Here is an 18643-nt window from a genome sequence, read left to right on the forward strand (position 1 = left end):
GTTAAGGGCAGGGCATGGTCCTGGACGGGAAAACTAGCTACAAAGGATGCTATCTGGGTAACTGATGACTTTGAGGTGGGGGCTTAGGGTTAGATACTCTAGTATTGCATCAGTGTTACATTTCCTGATTGTGATCGTTGCCCTGTGGTTATATAAGAAAATGTCCTTGCTTTTAGGAAATACACACAGAAATATTTAAGGGACAGGAGGCACCGTGTCCCCCACTTCCTTTCATGTGGTTCACAAAAAATGTGTGTTTGTGTGTGTGGACAGAAGAGGGGGAGAGAAACTAGAGCAAAATATAAGTGATTGATAAATCTGGAAAAGGGAACACAGACTTTTTCTTATTACTCTAGCAACTTTTCTGTATGTGTGGAATTGTATCAAAAGAAAAACATACACTACAGTATTATAAGTGTTGAGTGGAAAGAGTCCAATTTTCAAGTCGGGGACATAGAAATAGTGCCATTTTACTGGGTCACCTGTGGGTTCTTGGAAGAGGAGGAGAAAAGTGCAGGGAGAAGCATCAGCAAGATTGTGGAGGTTGGAAATTACACGGACGAATTTAGAGAATGGAGAATATTTTAACTGAAGTAGAGAAAACAGGTGCAAAGAGGTCAGAACTAGAACAGGAAGGGCTTGGGGGGCCAGGTTCACGGTGTCAGATTCCTTCTGCAGGTCAGCTGCGTCTGAAGAGCTCAGGGCAGGCAGGATGGAGGAGGACAGAGGTGGGGAGTCCCCTTAGGGGCCACGGCAACAGCATGGATGAAAGTAACGAAGACCCAAACCAACAGTGGGCTGTGGGCATAGGAGATAGTGCAAGTTTGGGCGATTTTAGGGGGTTAATGAGGCAGGACCTGGAAGCTGCCTGCATCTCCAAGGCTGGAAGAAATTCCACTGCAGCATCTGTCATTCTGTCCCTCTTTTCAAGGGCTGTATCAGTTATTTGTGCCTTCTTTTATTCTTGTCAATTTTTATTAGATTCTTCAAAGATTTTGTTTTAGCTTAGTTGATCATCTCTATTCTCTGCGTGTTTTATATTTAGTTAATATTAATATCTTCAAGTGTATTGAAGAATTACCATTTTTAGGAATCTATCAATAGCTCCTAAGAAATGAGATAAACTCAGGAAAAACTAAAATTCACAGTGAGTTCTAATAACTGGAGTAATGACTGCATCCCCTACCTCCTCTGCAGAGATGCATGGCCACGTGACCCAGTCCTGCCCAGGAAGAGACTAGTAGATCAGGTGGGACTTGAGTGAGAGTTCACATGGCCTTCTTCCCTCTTTTCCTTCTTGCTGCCTGGATTGCAGACATGGTGGCAGCAGTTGGGACAACGGAGTGACTCCAAGGAAGGAAGCCATCAGCTGAGGGTGGTGGGGCAGGTTGTACTCTTGGCAGCAGCTGTAGATTGGCAGCCTCACCGGGCTTCTGTGCCCACGTCCCCATCCCTGCCACCATAGCCTCCTCACTTGGGTCCCAAGTGGGCTGGCACTGTAGTGCCAATGACAGAGCCTGGCTGCTATCAGTTATTTCATCTATTTGGTTGTTCAGTCCTCTTTGGCCATGGACACTTTCTGTTGAGCATAAAACACACAATACAAGATACCCACACTTCTGATAAGTGCATGCACACAGCTCAGCCTCAGATCTTTGTCCCCAGTCTTCTAATCTTTCTTTTTTCAGGCCACTGATCCGTCAGCCAAATTATTCACTGCTGCCCGTGTGTCTGTTTGTGCTCTAATTCAGGCCACTTCTTGTTCTACACAAATCGGATGACACAAATGGAAACAGAAAATCCCACGCTGTATTCCTGGTACCACTGCAGAGGGAGCGCAACAGACTTCATTCACAAAGAATTGTAACTGTTTCGATTGTCTGGTGGATCCCTGGGAGACCAGCTCAAAAGGCTGGGCTTTGTGGCATCTAAGTTGGAACACCCAGGGCTGAAGCTACTATCTTGGAAGATTCATGAGGAACACTTAACGAGCCAAAGTAAATAAAAAAAACAATGAGTTGATAAATGAGTTCAGAAAATTGACCTCAGGATACGAGATCAATATGCAAACATCAGCTGTATTTCTATACACTAACAATGAACAATCTAAAAATGAAGTTTAAGAAATTCTATTGACAACAGCAGCAAAAAGAATAAAATATTTAGAAACAAACCTAATCAAGGAAATGTAAGACTTGTACACTGAAGACTACAAAGCATTATGGAAATAGATTTTAAAAAAAATGAAAAGACAACTCATTTCATAGATTGGAAGGCTTAATAACAGTTAGGATGGCAATATTCCCCAAGTTGATATGCAGATTCCTCTCATTCATTATCAAAATTTCATTGTTTTCATAGAAATGGACAAGATGATGTTAAAATTCATATGGAAATACAGAAGACCCCAAATAGCCAAAACAATTTTGAAAAAGAAGGAGAAAGTAGGAGGACGTTCAAAATATATTTTCAAAATATATTATAAAGTTACAACATTCAAAACAATATGGTACTGACATATGGAGAGATGTATAAACCAGTGGAACAGAATTAAAAGACCAGAAATAAGCCATGGTCAATTGATTCTTGTTAAGGGTGCCAAGACCATTCAATGTAGAAAGGAGTAGTCTTTCAACAAATGGTGCTGGAACAACTGAATATCCACATACAGAAGAATATATTTGGATCCCCACTCCACACAATATACAAAAATTAACTAAAAATGAATCAAAGACCTGAATGTCAGAGCTAGAACTGTAACATTCTTGGAAGGAAACATAGTGTAAATCTAAGTTACCTGACCCATGGGTGAACCTAGAAGGCTTTAGGGTAAGTGACAGAAGCCAGATACAGAATGCCACACATTGTAAGATTCTAGTCCTATGAAATGTCCAGAATAGGCACATTTGTAGAGACCAAAACTAAATTAGTGGTTTCCAGGGCATGGGACGAAGAGGGAACTGGGAGTTACATGGTTTTTTTGAGGGATGGTGGCAACAGCCTGGAATTAGCTAGTGGTGATGGTTGCACAACATTTTGAATATACTAAAAACCACTGAATTGCAGACTTTAAAATCATTATGATGCTGAATTTTATCTCCAACAAATAAAACAATATTTATTTGGAAGACCATCGAGCCTGTTGACCCCATTCCATGAGTCCTGGTCATATTCTTTCCCATAAGGGCCCAACTCTGGCATTACAGACCTGCCTTGGTTGGCATTTAAGCTTCTTTGGAGCTTGACAACTCTAACAGTCAAGCCTGGGCCTCATTCTCAGTTATGTCTTCCCTCCCACTGCAGGAAAGGAGAGCATCTTTAAATGCCACCAGATGCCTTCGCTTGCTGGTTACTCAATCTCAGGCTTTAGTTTTCTCTTAAATACCTGATATGTCCCATCTGCTGTATCACATCACATCTTTTGCCCTGTTAGGCCATCCCAGGTCACCACCAGAGAAAGTTGAAACCATTAGGCTACTGCCTTGCACCAGGAGCCTCCTCCACCTATCACCAATGATGGGGTCCTCATTACCAGCTGGACAAGTGGGCGTGTCAGCTCCAAAACTCCGTTTCACCTGCTACCTAGCTTTGCAGAATGGGTTCCCTAGGAAAGTCTCCAAGATGGAATTCAGCACGCACCATGGTTGTTCAAGGTGTGGCCTTGAGAGCAAAGCCTGAGGAGGGGGAGAAAGGAGAATGGGGCAGGGGGAGAAGTTAAGCTGAACTTTAATTGTTCGTATGGGGATTATGATAAGAATCCTTAATTTATCACAATCTACTCAGAGTTAATGTGCCACTTCTCAGAAAATGTAAGAACCTTACAGCAGCAGCGTTGCCCTCCCCACCATCAGTTGTTGTCACATGTATCACACGCACATAATTTATAACCCCCAAAGCAGTGTTACACAACACTGTGTCTTTTAAAGAAATTAAGAGAATAAAATACTATGTAATCTTTGATATTTGCCTACATATTTACTATCCTGGTGCCCACTCCCCTTTTTCCATAGGTCTAAGTTTCCGTTTGGAGTCAATTATCTTCAGCTGAAAGAACATCTTTATTTCTTATAATGTGGATCTACTGGTAACTGATTCTCTCAATTTTATTTTTTTAATGTTTTTATTGATTTATAATCATTTTACAATGTTGTGTCAAATTCCAGTGTTCAGCACAATTTTTCAGTCATACATGGACATATACACACTCATTGTGTACACATTTTTTTCCCTGTGAGCTACCATAACATTTTGTGTATATTTCCCTGTGTTTTACAGTATAGTCTTGTTTATCCATTCTACAATTCTGAAATCCCAGTCTATCCCTTCCCACCCTCCAACCCCCTGGCAACCACAAGTCTGTATTCTCCATCTATGAGTCTATTTCTGTCTTGTATTTACGCTTTGTTTTTGTTTGTTTGTTTTTGTTTTTTGTTTTTTTAGATTCCACATATGAGCGATCTCATATGCTATTTTTCTTACTCTTTCTGGCTTACTTCACTTAGAATGACATTCTCCAGGAGCATCCATGTTGCTGCAAATGGCATTATGTTGTCGGGTTTTATGGCTGAGTAGTATTCCACTGTATAAGTATACCACATCTTCTTTATCCAGTCACCTGTTGATGGACATTTAGGCTGTTTCCATGTTTTGGCTATTGTAAATAGTGCTGCTATGAACATTGGGGTGCAGGTGTCATCCTGAAGTAGATTTCCTTCTGGATACAAGCCCAGGAGTGGGATTCCTGGGTCATATGGTAAGTCTATTCCTAGTCTTTTGAGGAATCTCCACACTGTTTTCCATAGTGGCTGCACCAAACTGCATTCCCACCAGCAGTGAAGGAGGGTTCCCCTTTCTCCACAGCCTCTCCAGCATTTGTCATTTGTGGATTTTTGAATGACGGCCATTCCGACTGGTGTGAGGTGATACCTCATTGTAGTTTTGATTTGGATTTCTCTGATAATTAGTGATATTGAGCATTTTTTCATGTGCATATTGATCATTTGTATGTCTTCCTTGGAGAATTGCTTGTTTAGGTCTTCTGCCCATTTTTGGATTGGGTTGTTTATTTTTTTCTTATTGAGTCGTATGAGCTGCTTATATATTCTGGAGATCAAGCCTTTGTTGGTTTCGTTTGCAAAAATTTTCTCCCATTCTGTAGGTTGTCTTCTTGTTTTACTTATGGTTTCCTTTGCTGTGCAGAAGCTTGTAAGTTTCATCAGGTCGCATTTGTTTATTCTTGCTTTTATTTCTTCTAGGAGAAAATTTTTGAAATGTATGTCAGGTAATGTTTTGCCTATGTTTTCCTCTAGGAGGTTTATTTTATCTTGTCTTATGTTTAAGTCTTTGATCCATTTTGAGTTCATTTTTGTATATGGTGTAAGGGAGTGTTCTAGCTTCATTGTTTTACATGCTGCTGTCCAGTTTTCCCAACACCATTTGCTGAAGAGACTGTCTTTATTCCATTGTATATTCTTGCCTCCTTTGTCGAAGATGAGTTGACCAAAAGTTTGCGGGTTCATTTCTGGGCTCTCTATTCTGTTCCATTGGTCTATATGTCTGTTTTTGTACCAATACCATGCTGTCTTGATGACTGCAGCTATATAGTATTGTCTGAAGTCTGGGAGAGTTATTCCTCCAGCCTCTTTCTTTCTCTTCAGTAATGCTTTGGCAATTCTAGGTCTTTGATGGTTCCATATGAATTTTATTATGATTTGTTCTAGTTCTGTGAAATATATCCTGGGTAATTGGATAGGGATTGCATTAAATAGATTCTCTCAATTTTAAGACATCTGAAAAGGTCTTCCCCTTCATTTTTGAAGGATATTTTTGCTGGGCGTGGAATTCTGGATTACCTCAATTAAAATTTTTTTAAAGAAATAAATAAGAATTCTGAGTCAGCAGGTATTTTCTTTCTGTGTGCTAAAGCTGGTACTACACTGTCTTCTCACCTCTTTTTTTCTGATGTGAAGTTAGTCATTATTCTTACTGTTGCTTTCTGGATAGTGATTGTGGCTTTTTTTGTTTTTATTTTTGTTTTTCTGTTTTCAAAATTTTCTCTTTATCTTTGATTTTCAGCAGTTTGGCATGCCAAGGTGCAAGTTTCTTTGTATTTATCTTGCATATGTTTTCTGAACTATTTGGGTTGATGGCTATATGGTTATGGTTTTTCATCAAAATTGGGAAATCTTAAATCATTATTTCTTAAAATAATTTTTTGCCCAATTTTCCTCTTTGTACTTCTTCTGGGATTTCAGTTACACAATTTTAGATTGCTTGAGCCTGTCTTACAAGCCAATATCTTTTCAATCTGTTTCTCTTTGTTTTTCAGAATTTATCATTTTCATTAATCAGTCTGCAAGTTCACTGATCATTTATTTTGTCACATGTCATCTGCTATTACACCCATCCGATTAATTTTTCACTTTGGATACTTCCTTTTTATTTCTAAAAATGCCATTTGGCTCTTTTTTTTAATAGTTTCCATTATACTGAAATACCATAAATGTCTTTTTATTATAAGTATGTTTTCCTGGAATTCCTTGAAAATATTTATAATGGCTTTTTAGGTTACCTCCTTCTAGTTACCACACTTGCATTATGGCAGAATAATGTTCTGTTGACTTTTCCCCCCTTGGTTATGGGCCACATTTTCCTGCTTATCCTGCGTCCATCAGTTTATGACTTGATGCTATAACTGTGAACGCTACATTACTAAGAGTCTATATTTTGATGTCTTCCTCCAGAAACCATCTATCTTTGTGCCAAGAGGCAGTTAATTTACTGGTGGGTCAGCTTGGTTCTTCCGAGGTTGTTTTTTTAACTTTGTTGTGATGAGTCTAAAGTAGCACTTACTCTAGCCAGAGCAGCCTGACTTCTGGTGTCAACTGAAAGCTAATGACAAACAATGTTCAGTAGGGTCTCTGCTCTGGTTGGCTAGACCCCCCAGGACTCTCGGCTCTGGACGACCTCCACTAAACTCAACAGCTTGGGATTTTCTGCTCAGCCGAGCCCCACAGACTCCGCTCTGTTCGTGCGCAAATTATTGTTCAGCCAAAGATTCTACAACTCCATGAGCGTGTGGACTATGCCACGTTCATCTCTGCCTCCTGGGGGTCCACCCAGAGCCCGGCACACAGTAGGCTTCTGGGAGAGGTTTCCTGGATGAACAGCTTTGATTTACATCCATCAGATCGATAGTTGGTACTGACCCAGTTCAGTTACCAAGTGTTTTCCTCACCTGCTTTAAACATCTCCTTCCCTTCTTCCTTCCCCTCTCTCCTTACATTTCTCGAGTGCTAGAACAAATTTCTGTACCATGCAATGACTTCTGAAAGAACAGTATCTAAAATTAAAATGAAGAGGTTAATAAGGAGTCTTTTTTTTTTTTTGACTCAAACCAACAAGTCAAAACTCTGATTGAATCGTCTTGTTGCCAGGGACCACTGACATTGATAGTTGGCTGCAGACTCTCTTCTTCTCTGCCAGCAAGGCCACTGAGGGAGGGGAGGACAGCAGGACGGTTCTGGGGTGATGTGATGTGCACCCCAGGCGCTCACAGCCTTCTCATCCCATCATCTTGCCATCCCCCTCAACATTCTTCTGAGGCCAATGCCGGGCAGAATGAGGGAGATTCAGGCATCAGCAAGATGGAAAACTTCTGGAAAGCACGCAGGGCGGACCTTAGAGGCAGCCTTAGTTGCACTCCTGCCAGGCACCCGGCACGGTGGCCCAGAAATGAGTGAGTGTCTCTCCGGGATAACTTCTTCACCCCCAGCAACTGTCCTGGATCATCGTGGAGCTCAAACGAGAAGGCAGAGATGAAAGTGTTTGGTACGGCCCGGATGCTTTCCAGGCACCAGGCAGGACTGCTATTTTTAAAGCTTTCCTTTTTTTAAAGGCAGGGCTTCCTTGAGCAGCATGTGGCATGAGTAATGATTGCCTGTCCTTGGGAGCCCTCGAATGGTGCTCCTGCGTCCTGTTCTAGCGGAAGCTGAAGTGACCCAGCCACACAGCAGAGCGGGTGAGCCCGGCCGCACAGAGAGCATCCAGGCTTCCTCACACCCCTCACCTTAATCCTCAGCCAACCCTGTTAGAAAGTGAGCGTAGCACATTGATACTTCGAGAAGTTTCCCTTAGAGTTCTTCCACAGGTATCCATGTGCTGTGCAAACAATTGATCTGACGTGTTCCTGTGACCTGAAAACTGGGTTCACCTCTTGGTGGGCGTGGAGCCCAAATACACAACCACAGCCACAGCATGGGAGGGAAGGATTTATTACTTGCCCAGGTTAGGAGAACACCGAGGATCTTTCCCAAAGCAGTGTCTCCCTGAACAGCAAAACTGGGGAAGTTTTAAGCCATGGGTACATGCATATTCATGAAGGGGCTTGGGCAGCCGCAGAGTCCAAGCTTTAGTTGATTGAAGTCACGAGGGCCAGAAAATGTCAGCATCTCCTCCCTGAGGTTCCGGTTGATCTGGTACTTGAGCCCGTCAGGCTGATCTTTGTCATTGAAACAGAACCGGGAGTCTCTGCAGCTGGTCTGTTATCCTTGCTGTTGTTACTGCTCTCGTCTGACAACAGGCAATGTTCCTGCCTTCTTTTGTTCCTTAAGATCATTAATTACTGAGACCTGTTCAAGGCCAAGCACTGTAGCCACACTTGGATCTCAAAATGGCTTAGGCCAAAAATGGCTTCTCTTATGTCAAGAAAGCCATGCTTGGTTCTCTTTCTCTGGAGACCTCCTACCCTATCTGTTTACAGACACATCCTTTTATTTTCAGAGATCTTGCCAAAGTGCTCTGTTAAATGAAGAACCCATGGAGGTTAACATATGTCGTGATTCTGTCTCCCAGGGCTCAATTTCTCTCTCGATGAAATGGGTTAGTTAGATCATGGTGCTGGTCAGTGACAGCTTTTGCTGATTTGTGTTCAAATGGGGAAGGGATGAGAGAACAAAGTCTTTTAATTTTTTTACAGCTACATTTGTTCTATTTCTAAATCCGGAGATGATTCCAACAATTTCTGGTAGCCACATGTTCTTTTTCTTAAGTTATAGTAATAGAAGATGATTTTGTTGTTGTTTCTTTGGTTTGTTTTTTGAGTATCTTGCTGGCTACACTATGTCAGTCATTGTAGTTCTGAAATTTATTTTCCTGATCCATGAAGTACAACCAACTGAAACAGATGGACCAGCAGATTTCTTATTCAAGTCCACTGTTTCTATTTCCAGTAAGTCTCCGTGGTCTCTGTTTTAGCAAGTTAAAGCATTTTTACCATGACCTTAGCCTCTCAGTCTTCCTCTTGTTACCCAAACCCTAGCCCCCACTCTCCATCCCACCCACTGCTCCTCAAGCCACCAGATAAGCTACTCCCTACCTGGCACATCCCTCCCATTCCAGGTCAGGCTCCTCCCTTCCCCCTAAATTCAAGACTTGCCCATTTTACAAACCTTTCCTGAATTGTTCCACCCTGTTCCAGTCACTGTTATCTAAGTGATTACTGCCCGATAGCATGAACTCAGAGAGATGATTCCAACACGTGTTAGGGAACGTAGATGGTGTTGAATGTGTGTTTCTCTTTTTCTCATCAACAGAGACTTTCTTTACCTAATACTCTGTAGCTACCACCAAAAAAAAAAAAAAAAAAAAAAAAAAAAAATCATAGATCAGAGCATTTGGGACTAGAAGAAGTCTTGGAGGCCAAGTGACCTGCCCAAGGTCACAGAACTGGTTCCAGAAAGAACAGCCTCCTGGCCCTTCCTGCCAAGTTGGTGACATTGGCCACACCTCTTTCCTGTCACAAATTCTTGGGAGAACCTCCACTGGTTTTAATACCAAACTTGACCCTTACTAGGTGATTCCGAAATCCGACCAGGAGACACTTACCACTCAGACAAAGGGTCCTCTTAGGGATGGGCTACTAAGATTCTCCTAGGACTCGCCTCTGCCCAGAATTGATAAAAGGTCCTGAGTTGGCCACTTCCAAGGCAGCTGCTTGGCTGGGACCTTGAAATCACCACCCTCCCAACTTCTCAGCTAATTGTCTGCCTCGGGGATGAAATAGGACTTCAAAGTCCAGTCATTTCTGAAAGCTCATTAATCCATCTGAGCAGACCTGCGCTCTTCTCTCCACCCACAGTGCCTCTGTGCCCAGGTTTCTTACCGGAAACACCTTACTCCTTAACATGCTGTGACCTCCACCACCGAACATGGCTTTTACTTTAGTTATTTCAATAGTTTTGTTATTTCAATTTGATGTAACATGCAACTTTTGTTTAGATTGTAAAATACTGACCCCAAAAAATGGCCTTTAGTGATAAGCTTTAATGGCGAATGTACTCTTTCAAAGGCAAGACCTCAAAAACGCCAGGGTGATTCTGTCTCAGAGTGCCAGTGGGTCTCAGCTGTCCTCATCCAACGCTGGCACGGGGTGGTCAGCAGCTGGTCGAGTGCTGGGAGCTCGGCCACTGCCCCCACAGCACAGGGAAGGCACTAGAAACCGCAGGAGCCCAGCAGTGGGTTGCTCGCGACCCCTCTTTCCTCCACTCACAAGACCAGCCCAGCCCATTCAACCAGCTCCAGGTCGACCTGAGCACTCCCCGAGCCAAATGCTTAAGCTAAATCCCTCCGAGCACGCAACACGTAGGGTTTACTCTGCTGGCCAACATCTTGTCTCCTTGTGCGTTGATGGGAAGAGAAAACATGCAGAAAATCTCCTCCCCTCGTTCCATGGATGCAATAGTGCTCACCTTTACCCCTGCCCTCCTTTGGTCAGAAATCTGGACCCTGGGTTACTTTGTAAATAACCAAAAATAGGAGGAGGATTTGGCTTGCGCATCCACATTTCCAGGAAAGCCCCAGGAGGGTGTGAAGGATTTTCGAGGCTGTTCCTCCTCTCTACTGAGCCCTTTCTGTACACAGTATGACCTGGCCCCTAGCAAGCTGCAGTCTAGTGCGGGGAGCAGGAAACCCCAAACCCACTTCCCAGCACAATATCAGATGCTGAGGCAAGCGTTTCTGGTGGTGAGTGCTGCAGGGATTTGATAAATACGAGGTGCTGGGCTCTGGGCTGGTGGTTCCGGGGGCAGGAGTGAGCGCTAAGCGTGGCTGCAGCAGCCAGGGAAGACTCCACCCACCAGGGAAGGCTCCACCCACCAGGGAAGGCTCCACCCACCAGGCGAAGGCAGGGGAGCAGTGAAAGCACGAGGCTGGGCGGAGCCTGCTGCGTTTGCGGGGTGGTGAGGAGCTGGTGCCAGACGGAGGTGTGGAGGCCTCGGAACCGCAGGGGAGGCTGTGCACTCCGAGTCCCCACCTGGGTCACACTCCCTGTCACCTGTTTCCTTTGTGGGACATGCCCTGCCTCTCCTTTGCTGGCACCTACCCGACTTTCAGGACCAGGGTCACAGGTCATTCTTCTGGGAAGCCCTTGCTTCCCACCCTACTTGCCTCTGTGTGCCATCCTGTGTCCCCGGGACCCTCAACCCGCGTGGTGATGATTGGCTTGCTGGTCGACCTCTCCACTAGGCGGTGAGCGCCGTCGGGCTGCACCTGGTGCCTGGCCCATGCCTGGCAGAGTCAGCACTCACATCACAGTCCGCTGAACGCGGATGAGGAGGGAGGAGAGGGTGAATTCTGAAAGCTGGGGAAACGAAGGTCCACTCTGCCCCCTGATGGGGACCTACATGGGATAAAAGGGAGTACCCTTGGCTGGCATGGCTACTGGAGAAAGTTCCACCATCTCCGGGCTTGTGCACCTGCCTTCCCGGAGCCCAGCTGAGACCTGCCAAGCATCCATGGGCACCAGACACCTCTTAGCACCTCAGTTTCCCCAGGTGAAGAAACAAACACTCAGTTTCTCCAGGATTGTCACAGGAGTGTCAGGGTGTGGGGAGGGGGAAGGTGAGGAGGGCATCTGCTTACAGGGGCTGCTGGGTGAGGGGTGTCGGGGGCCCAGAGGAGAGAGGAGGGTCCCGTAGGGGGGCCTGGCTGGGGTCGCAGAGCCCTGGCAGGTGAGGGAAGAAGTCCAGTGGGGCTGAGAGGGACTCCACCTGGGGGGACAGCCCAGATCCCTCACAGTCAGAGGTGGGAGGCACAGACAAGGACAATTTGGAACTTGAATAAAGCTTGTGGTGCTAAATTGGAATTGGGCATATGGGTGTGAATTCATGGTTGTCATACACAAAGTAGATTCAAATGTGTGTGCATAGATGCATGTGGGTGTGTGTGTGCACGTATGTGTGGATATATATACACAGGTGTATATAAATGTCTATGTGTATCTGTGTGTGGTGGGTGGGTGTGTATACAGATGTGTGTGTACGTGTCTATATAATCTCTAACTCCACTGACTGCAAGCAGCCCCCTTTCCTGAGGTGAAGAGTGTAGCTAGTGCCTGGATCTTGGCTCTTAAAGACCATTCTCTGCAAAAGGAAGAGAGGCTCCCTAGAGAAATGGCCAGTTCCCGAGCTGGGCAGGGACAGCACAGGAGAGACTGAAACATCTTATCTCAAAAAGCAAGAAAGTGTTCAAATAATGAGGGGGACATGTCCAAAGGGCACAGATATGGGCAAATAAGACATGGCAGTTAACAAAGTATAACCTATTACACACAAAAGGTAGCTATGAGTCCATCTGATAGAAATAAGTAAGTTTTAAGTTTGGTGAGGAACAAGATATTGACATAGTGCCGACTATTTACTAAGTACAAAGGGGAAAGGAGGGACTGTGAGCTGAAGCAGATACTGGCAGCACCAGCTTGACCAAGCAGTCAGAGTGCAGGTCGTCAGCACTGGTGCACAGACGCCGAGCATCGCCGATAGGGTCCGACCGGAAGAGCCCGGCCTCCTTTCTGTAACATTCCTGCTGAAAGGGACAAGGAAACACACGCCAAAGTGCTCAGAGCGGGAGGCGCATCATGTCAGCCACTTAGTCGCAACAGAATCAAGGGTTCAAAAAAACCCAAGCAGATATTTCGTATTGGACTTGCAACTTTTCCGTAAGTTTGCAATTATTTCAAAATTTAAAAGATGTCCTGTATAGCATAGGGAAATATACACAAAATGTTATGATAACTCACAGAGAAAAAAATGTGACAATGAGTGTGTATATGTCCATGAATGACTGAAAAATTGTGCTGAACACTGGAATTTGACACAACATTGTAAAATGACTATAAATCGATAAAAAATGTTAAAAAATAAATAAATAAAAGATGTGATGACTAATGCAAAACAAAACATGGAAAAGCCCGTGAAGTACGGTCCTAATTGTGTAAACCAGTGATCGCCCCTCACCTCTGTGTGTGTGGCTCTCTGATTACACAGGTGTGGGTTCTGTCCAGCAGAAATCCCACCGAGATGGAATGAATGATTCGAGACTCTGTGGAAAGTCAAGAGAGCGAGAGGGAGTCTCACTCCTCGAGCCTCTCAAACACTCTCATATTTATTGTGCACGATCAAAGAAAAGATCACAAACAATTGTGTCATGGAATGCAGGAGCTTAAGGAAAAACAGGATCGGGTAGAGATCATCAAATCCCCAATGAATGCAAAGGCTTAATTTATCTTCAGGGCAGTCATGGAGGGAGGGGAACAAGGTACATTCTTCAGATGTAAGAACTTGATTACAAAACAGACCACCAGGCCAGCCAATTCCTTGTCTTGGGGGTTACAGACTATCTAAACAGCAGAAAGCACGCCCAGCATTTACAGCTGAGGGCATGGGTCGTCGCTTTGCAACGAGCAGAGTAAACCCTGAACTATGGACCTTTGCTTAAAACAAGCCAGTGTCCTGTGTTTATAGCAAGGGACACACAATGGCTTTGCTCCTGGAAGCAGCCCTAAGCTAGAACCTCAACTATGCAAGCAATGCTTTGTCTCTGCTTTTTAAGGCCCGTGCGCCTGCAAGCAAAGCACATTTGTTCTTAAAGGTCACAAGCCGCTAGGGTCTATTACAATTTATTAACCCAATCATGGGCTCCCACACATGGGTACACAGAGAAGTGTGGACTCCTACGTGACAAACTGCACACAGTGACCTTGGGTAGAGGCAGAAGCAAAGAGAGAAAGAAACAAGCAGAAGGAGAATAAGGAAAAGACTCGCTTAAAGACAAAAATCCTGCAATGTAAACCATCATTTATCTTGCACTTCATGTAAAATCATGTGTGCATTGGTCAGCTAGGGCTGCCCAAACCAAACTCCACAGACTGGGTAGCTTAAACGACACCTGGGGGACTAGAAGTCCAAGATCAAGGTATGGGCAGGGCTGGCTTTATCCTGACACCTCTCCTGGACTTGCAGACAGCTGCCTCCTCTCTGGGTCCTCCCTCTCGGGGTCTTCCCTCTTGCCTCTTTATGAGTAAACATTTCCTCTTCTTCTGAGAATGTTACCAAACAAATTTCATGTGCCCGATGCAGTGGGGCCAAACAAACTGAAATGTAGGAGTTTAGAGCAGAGAAAGGTTTTTTGTTTGTTTGTATGTATATATTATATATATATATTTTTTTATTGACATATAGTCAGTTTACAATGTTGTCATGGAAACAACCTAAATGTCCATTGACGGATGACTGGATAAAGTAGTTGTGGTACATTTATACAATGGAATACTATTCAGCCATAAAAAGTAATAAAATAATGCCATTTGCAGCAACATGGATGGACCTGGAGATTGTCATTCTAAGTGAAATAAATCAGAAAGAGAAAGAAAAATATCATACGATATCACTTATATGTGGAATCTAGGGGAAAAAAGACCAACTTATTTGCAAAACAGAAACAGACTCAGACATAGAGAAAGGTTTTTTGCAGAGCCAAGCAAGAAAGACTGGAGGCTCATGCTTAAAAAACCTGAACTCCCAATGGTTTTCAAGGGGAAGTTTTTATAGGCAAAATTTGGGGTGGGGGCTGCAGGGTGTGACTTTCTTCTGATTGGTTGGTGGTGAGGTAACAGGGTGATGCTCCAGGAATCTTGTGCTCAGCCTGAAGCTACCACACTCTGCCTGGGCAGGGGCCTTGGTTTCCACAGAACTCAGATATGTTGCTATGTCTGTTCCTTGAGGAAGAACCAGGACCCCGCCCCATGGCTGCACTATTATTTCTCAACTCTTCCTCCCTTGTCTCTGCCTCCCCTCCCTTCCCTGATGAGCAACTGTTTGAATCTTCCCTTTGGAACTCAGGGAAGGTCCAGGAGGTTGAATGAAGCCTGTGTCCAACTTACCAGAAATGGGAGACATGGAAAGGATTTGTACCAGGAAGGGCCCCACAGGGTCCTGCTCCACTTCAAGAACACTGTTCGTACAGGATTAAGGCCCACCTAACAGCCTCACTCTAACTCAATTGCTTCTCTAAAGGCTCTACCTCCAGATAGAGTCACTCCTGAGGTATAAGGGCTAGGACTTACAGTTACGAATTTGGGGGGGACGGGATCCAGCCATGTCAGTGTGAACACACGTGTGTGTATGCACGTGTGTCCCTATGTTCGTGGGCATGCATGGAGAAGCCTTGACTGATCATGCCGTGTGCTCCCAGTCGTAGCAAACATCCATTGTGATCTGTTCCGGACTTCTTGTTGAAGGATATTTGGTGACTTTTGTCCTTTAAGAAAATATTTTTATAGGGTTGTGTGTTTCCTGAGTTTTCTTTATTCCAGTCAAAAGCAACAGAGATTCTGTTGCTTCATTTTAGGTGAACCCAGTCTTAGGAAATGACGTAGGTTCAGGTAATCCTTTCTGATGACAGGATGTTTATGAACGCCACTTGGAACCCTCTTCCTTCTGGGCTCAATGATCAGAGACCAAACTGGCTTCTCAGGACAACTCCGCTTCCCATGCAGTTTGTATCTTTGTCTTACATATTGCTCTGTGGCCTCCCCTCCCGCCCCGGACTAATTTTTCTTTCCCCTACATTTTTCAGTTTCAGCTAATTCAGCCTGTGCATTTGGAACTGTCTTCTCCCATGACAAAGTCCCACATACCTGTACTGAATGAACCGTCCAACACCATCTCCAAAGCCTGATTTAGAAAAAGAACATCTGTTGTCTTTGGAACATTGCGCATTTGGTATTGTGGCTTCTCAGTTCCCCTGTTGTCATGCTCACAGAGATGTGGGAAGGGTTTTGCTTGCTCTAGAAATGCCTGGAATAAAGCTTCAGATCTCTTCTTTTTCTTATTTCCAGTTACTCTAGATGGGCTGTCAAACCACGAAGTGGATGGAAGTACGCCCCCCTGCATGGGTTGCTAATTAGAGCAAGTTGTGCCAGTTACACGTCATACCATCCCTCAGATCAAACGCTGGGATTGCAAGGACCGAACAGCAGGAGCGATGGCTTCTGACAGTTTAGCCTCCCTGGGGAGTGCATAGCACGCTGGCCTCAGTCCGTTCCCCTTCCACTGTTTACTTGCTGGGGGACCTCACCTGTCCACCATCTCACCTGTGTCACCGACAAGAGCACCCCTCTTCTGTCTTCGCTGGATGGTCAGCTGGGCTCCAGATCACACGCAGATGAGTGAAGAGTCCCATGTAAGCGGAAGGGAAGAGGCAGCGCTGGTGCTGTAGAGATGAGAGGGGTGGCTAGGGCGCGAAAAATCTGGGTGAGGTGTCTCCCTTGGTGCTTTCCTCTGAATCTCGGCTCACTCACTGGGGAAACCGGTCCTTGAGCCAAGCTCATGGCGGGCTGTTCCACAGCTGCACCATCCAGGGGCATTTAGAAGGTGTTTCCCAGAATGTTTTAAGGTCCCAGGGAGTAAGAAGGTCGCCTCCCTGGGGATGCTGCTTTGTGGGTGGGTCAGGCGAGCAGAGCCCACCATGCCTGGGAGGCTTGGAGCCCGGCTTCTGGAGCCCACAGATTCTCCTCGGGGCTCCCCCAACCCCTAGCCCCTCCTTGGGAGCCTTCCTGCCCCTGAACTACACACCTGAACGGCCAGCTCTGTGCTGCCGCCTCACAGCTGTCTTCCTGTCGAGTCAGGTATGTGAGGACTGCAGGCACCACAAGGTGGAGTCAACGACTCAGTCTCCCTCGGGGAGAGGATGGCTTCGGAGCTCTGCCCCTGATCCAGGGCCACCTCCCTGCCAAGTGTGATGATCTCACTCACGCACACTCCAGAAAGTGAGGTGCTAGGGAGCCGTGTTAGCCTTAGACCAAGATGCAAAGCTCTGGTTTAAGGTTTACAAAACAAGCAGCCTGTTGTCTTCGCGAGCACCCAGTGGACGGGGAGTGTGCTGTGTACTTCCTCAGTGTTCTTCTCATGCTGCGGGCTCACTCACTCAGTCATCCACACTTTTACTGAAACCTATGCTACTCCCAGCACAGGGCTGGGGACAGAGCTCCCACAGACAAAGGAGACATTGTCCTTGCCCTGAGGGTATCTGTGGTCCAGTGAGAGGGGAGCACACAGAAGGCACGGGCGTCCAACAAATACCTGACCTGTGTGCAAATCTGAGACTGCAGCCCACACTGCATCCCCTCCCTGTTAATGTGGAATACTGACCCATTCATTAAAAGAAAAAATTCAGAGGCTACAGACTGTCGCCATGGAGAAATCCAGGCTAATGGACCTAAATGAGGAACTAATCCTTGACCTTGATCCCTTGAGGCCAGGTTTCTGCTAATCCATGACACAAGTTACTAAAGTTTTAAAACTTGTAAGTAGGAAGGCTGAATACTGGTTGTGCCTGAAAGTCACACATTGGGTTCTTCTTTTTTTTTTTTTTTTGGAAAATACTTTCCCCCCCCGCTCAACAATTGAAGCCAGGGATGGCACAGCTACCACATACCTGTGTATCTTTACAGGGCATCTGTTAGCCTAATGCTAATGTAATAAATCCATCACCAGGACACCAACCCCGTCTTGGGCTGCTACCCACAAAGGAAAGCAGAAAGACTCCTGGTTAGAGTCTACATCTCAGGGTTCCTGCTGGCTCTGCCCGCTTTCAGCTACACCAGAAACCACCTCTTCCTGCACATCCTGCTGGGCCATTCTCCTTCCATAACCTGTCAGGACACCTTCTCGTGCTTGCCTGTGGTTTATTCACGCCATGAGTGTTCCAGATCACATGAGTGATAGGAGAGTCCAGCCTCGGTGTTGTGATACATCTCATTATTTTTATAACTTCATGATAAATACAAGGGCCACTGTGCTCAGGACAATACACTCCCTGCAAACTACTGTACATGCTTCATGGCCCGCGCAGGGCCTGACGCTTGCTGGTGGAAATAACAAAGACTGTAATTGAACTTGGGTGTCCGTCCCTGCTGGCTGCCCACGCTTAAGCAATGCTCTCCTCAATGCTGAGACCAGGTCTTCTGCATCCTTCATAACTCGAAGTCTTGGGCACCCAAAAAAGCTCTCTCTGTACTTGTTCAGTAAGTTCATGAATGCTTTCTATGAAACTGGAGATTTGGTCCCCATCCCTCTTTATGTGAACTTTGGAGGTGATGCTGTGAAAATGAGTTGTCTTCAGCCATCTGGAGAATGTGGCCACACCTGATCTTGGGGTCAAGATCATTTCTCCCTCCAAGGAATTACTCTCAAAGGGCTTTCCAGCCACCGTGGGAGCAAAGATGGCAGGAGGAGAGGCAAGAGTACTCCAGGCTGGTGGCAAATGATGAGAAAATTCTGTATTATCTGTCTCTAATCTCAGGGTT

Source organism: Camelus bactrianus, chromosome 8 (genome assembly GCF_048773025.1).
Source record: "Camelus bactrianus isolate YW-2024 breed Bactrian camel chromosome 8, ASM4877302v1, whole genome shotgun sequence".
Classification (NCBI taxonomy): Eukaryota; Metazoa; Chordata; class Mammalia; order Artiodactyla; family Camelidae; genus Camelus; species Camelus bactrianus.